At 38.8% G+C, this 4,464-nt stretch overlaps 1 pseudogene; it reads left to right on the top strand.

Annotated features, from left to right (window-relative positions):
* The first annotated feature begins 2,571 nt into the window (after positions 1–2,571).
* Positions 2,572–3,348, top strand: LOC149222672 (heat shock protein 90-1 pseudogene; annotated as a pseudogene).
* The last annotated feature ends 1,116 nt before the right edge of the window (positions 3,349–4,464 follow it).

Genomic DNA, 4,464 nt, shown 5'->3' on the forward strand with positions numbered 1-4,464 from the left:
CTTAGCCAATTTTTACAATCACAGGCAACCCTGCCTTTTACAATCTTGTGTACCTCTTGCACAAAGGGCGGTGCTCACCCGAGCCACCTAGAATACCCTTGCCAAGTCCTACACCAAAATTGCACTTTCACCGATCCTTGGGCACACCTTGCCCACACCTTTACCGGCTTAAGACAACACCAAGACTGCGCCTTCAAGTATTGTGCATGAGCTATGCACACTCTCACTCAAAACTGCACACTTGTCTTCTCCTTAAGCTTATGTGAAGATGCTTGTGTTGATTCGTCGCTCCAAATGAATCCAACGCATGTGTATTTATATGCGTTTTAGTGTGGAACCACTTGTGGGTGGTGGCACTCCAGCCGACCCCCAAACCATGGCTAACACACCCTTCAACACGCCTTTCATATGTCGGCCTTGCCCATCGCAAGTTACTCCAACCGTGGGTATAAGCCATCGTTCATCGTTTCACAAGTTTTGCCTTTCGTCGCATTTCTGTTCGCCTTTCGTCGCATTTCTGTGTCGCCGCGCCCACCCGTTGTGCAGCCTATGCCCGCCCGTCGTGTAGCCCGCGCCCACCTCGTGCGCCCGCGTGCCCGCTCGCGCGCCCACGCCCACGCGCTCGTCGTCCACCCGCGCACCCGTCATGCACGGTGACTCGCCCGGCGCCCGTTGCGTTCACGCCTAAGGACCTTACATCAGGGGTGTGTGGGGTCTAGGAAAGAAATTTGGAGTGAAATAGGTGGTGTTGTCAATACGTCTGTATTTTTATACATCTTTGACATTGATCTTTTTGATGATGTCCTTTTCATGTGGCCATTTGGAGGCATTTTTGGCTTGGGTAGTATTTTTGAGTTTGAATAATTTACCGACAAACAATGTGGTTTTATTGATGATGAGAAGTATCATGAACCTCAATATGTTCAACAAGACCTTGCAATAGAAGAGCTATTAGTTGTTCATGAGGAAGGGCGTAAACACTTGAGTCATGAACATATCTTTGAAGATCCAAATGATAACAAGGGAAACACAGTACTAAGAGCACAACAGAGACAGAGAGGAAACAAAAGTGTTTTCAATGGAACTAAAAATTCTTATCAAAGCCGATCCTCATCTCAAGAGTTTCCATCTCAAAGCTCCAAAGTAATCTACATGGGACAAAATAAATCATATTATACATCCTTAATAATAAGGAGAATGGAATTTAATGAGGTGACCCACAAGGAGCATATGGAATCACATAAAACCTTATGTGGGTGGAAATATTCTCACGCTCATATGATTGATACTAGAAGTAATGCTTCAAGTAAGCTTGTACTTCGTGGAATGTTATCTATCACAAATGATCAAGACAAACCACGTCAACTGGCATATGTTAAGCCAAGGGAGGAAAAACATGAATTTGGGTGAATTTCTCCATTAAGGGGGAGAGTTGGATTAATGGAGAAATATAGTATTTTCTATATTAATGTATTTGGTTGTTTTTTGTTGTAAGTTAGGACCGAGATCCTCTATTTAGGTCCAAGATCCTATTATTTAGGGAGTGGTTCAAACCACCCAGCTAATGTGTGATTTTATATGTACAAGACTTTGATTGAATGAAGTGTGTGAGGTTCTTAGGAATTCTCCAGGTGAAGGTTGTCTCACCTAGACAACCTCTTGATTTTATCTCATATTATGTCTCTCCTTGATTTAAAAAAATAAAGTCTATGCAAATCTATATGTGAAAAAAAACAACTTGGGAGAATGAACAAAACCAAAAAGTTTATGTGAATGTGAGAGTTAAATTAAATGTTAGTGGGAAAATAAGCTTGACGAAAATAAGGATATAGATGTGTTGTGGTGGTTTTCATGTAATTAAGAGAGGACTATTAACATTCTCTTTAATGAAAGCTTAGTAAAATATAGATTCTTCTGGTCTAGGCAACCCACATTTCTTTTTGTGGCAGTGGCATGTAATGATTTTTTCCATCATTCGAGGAGTGAAAGGTATCACATTTGCTTTAATCTTTTATTTGTGGCCAAGGGGCCTAGAAGCCAATATTTCCAACATTATAGCATATTTAATGCCCCTAAGAATACCATTACGTTTTGGCCACCTGGATATGGGACACATCAGGCCTCGAGTGATATCAATCTCTCACATTTCAACAGGATGTCTGATGTCCATTTTCCATTTTCGTCATGGTATACAATGATGATGCTAATTCACGCCATATCATGCCATTTTTTCAAATTAAGCACGAGACAATGAAATTTTGAAATATAACGCCCTCCTCAATCAATCTTCGCCTCTCAATTCATATTCCAAGGCTTCCAGAGACATCTATGTCGTCACTCTACGCTCTAAGGTCCAAACGAAAGATAAGATTCCTACTATCATTATAAATCTGATACGCATGAAATTCCTCTCAGACAACAATCAAATCTATGCACTCACAAAGCTTTGTATTAATGTTTGGCATTGGTTGAGTTTCTAATATATCTTTTGGGGATTTATGTCTTCGTTCTTTAATACCTGTATGGTTCCCTATTATGTTCTACTTCATTGCAATTATGATTTTAATTCCAATGGCAGACATCAACGTAGAGAGTGGTGAGGTGGAGGCCTTTGTTTTCAAGGTTGAAATTAATCAGCTGCTTAGCCTCATCATCACCATTTTCTACAACAATAGGGAGATTTTCCTGAAGAGACTGAAGAGGAAGGGTTACGAAGTCCTATTCAAGGTGGATGAAATCAATGAGTACACCATAGGGTAGCTCAAAGAATATGTGGGAAGAACCTTGTTTCTACTTTAAAATAAGGGTGGAAGTTAGAGGAGACAGAGGAGGAGAAGAAAAAGAAGGAAGAAAAGAAAGCTGCATTTGAGAGCCCGTGCAAAGTGATGAAGGACATATTGGGCGACAAGGTGGAGAAGGTAGTGGCCTTAGATCGTATTATGGACTCTCCATGTTGTCTCATGATGACCAAGTATGTGTGGACGACACACATGGAGAGAATAATGAAGGCCTAGGCCCTCCACAACAACTCCATGTTGTCCTACATGTCTAAAACGATGGAGATCAACCCAAAGAACTCCATCATGGAATATTTGAGGAAGAGAGCCAAGGCTGACAAGCATGAAAAACAAGTTAAGGATCTGATGATGCTCTTGTATTAAACTACTTTTCTTACCTCGGGTTTCAACCCTGGAGGAGCCAAACACATTCGCTGTTAGAATTCACAGGATGCTCATGCTTTGCATAAGAATCGAGGATGGTGCTTCCACCAAGATGGATGCAGACATCCCGTGGCTGGAAGAGGATGCCTCTCTTCACAAGGAGAGGAAGGCGAAGGAGGTCGACTAAGACTCCCTCAACTCTTACAAGAAATAAATCAAGTATTTACATTTATGTTTTTTAATGAAAATTTACAATGGGTTATTTACAGGCTTTGTCTTTTCAACATCCAGGACAGATCAGTGGAAACAAGAGTGCGAAACTACCATGAGAATATTATCCTTATCCTTCTCCACAACGGGCTACCATATATGCCAGATAGAGAACTCATTCAAAAATGAAAATGCAAGAGAAAAGAGAGCAAATAGGAAACATGTTAGCCCCTCCTGCTCTGACCCTACCATGTATGATAAGATGGAACCATAGCAATTGAATGGAAACTTATCTGCCCTTTGAAAATTGATAATAATCAAGGGAAGGACCCAGATAGAGAAAGATCCCACATGGCCGAGGCCACAAATGTCTTCAGGAGCCTTTGACACATAGCAACATAAAAAAGGTTGAAAATCCACCAAAAGAACCCTGAGACGACCACATATGAGGCCCTACATCCATGGAAGTTCAAGCTCCCCGAGTCATAGAGTGTCGTGAGCAACAAGAGCGGGCAAGAGCCTAGTGGTGGTGCACTTTGCAACACGACTAAATGAAAAAACCCTAGCTCTCTCCACCTTCCACGGACAACGAAAAAATTCATTATACACATTTAAAATAATTGTCATTTTTATTATAAAATTTGTTTAGTTGGAAAATGTACTCAATGCCATGTTAGTTTTATATTAATAACATTAAAAAAAAACCCATATATTTTGTAAAATTTATAGCATTTTATTTATAATGCATAAAAAAAGGGTCTAAAATATACATTTACCTTTTAATAAAAGAATATAAGGATTTTTATTTCTATTCTTTATATATATATATATATAAATATAATATTTAATATATTATATTTAGATAAACTCTATCATACTGTTATTTATATACTATATTTTGACATATCTTTAAATTTATCTCATTTAAAATTTATTATATAAAAATATTAAATATTTAATTTATAATTTTAATCGAATTTTTATTTATATTTTTTAAATGTAAAATATTGTTTTACATACTCTTTTCATACTCTGTCTTAAGTTTTTCATAGAGAAAAACTAACTTTGTGTGGGGTGGTGGTGATGAACCTCC

This window comes from Pinus tabuliformis, chromosome Q, assembly GCF_031772625.1.
Source record: "Pinus tabuliformis cultivar Carrire ecotype Pingquan chromosome Q, CPIR1, whole genome shotgun sequence".
Classification (NCBI taxonomy): domain Eukaryota; kingdom Viridiplantae; phylum Streptophyta; class Pinopsida; order Pinales; family Pinaceae; genus Pinus; species Pinus tabuliformis.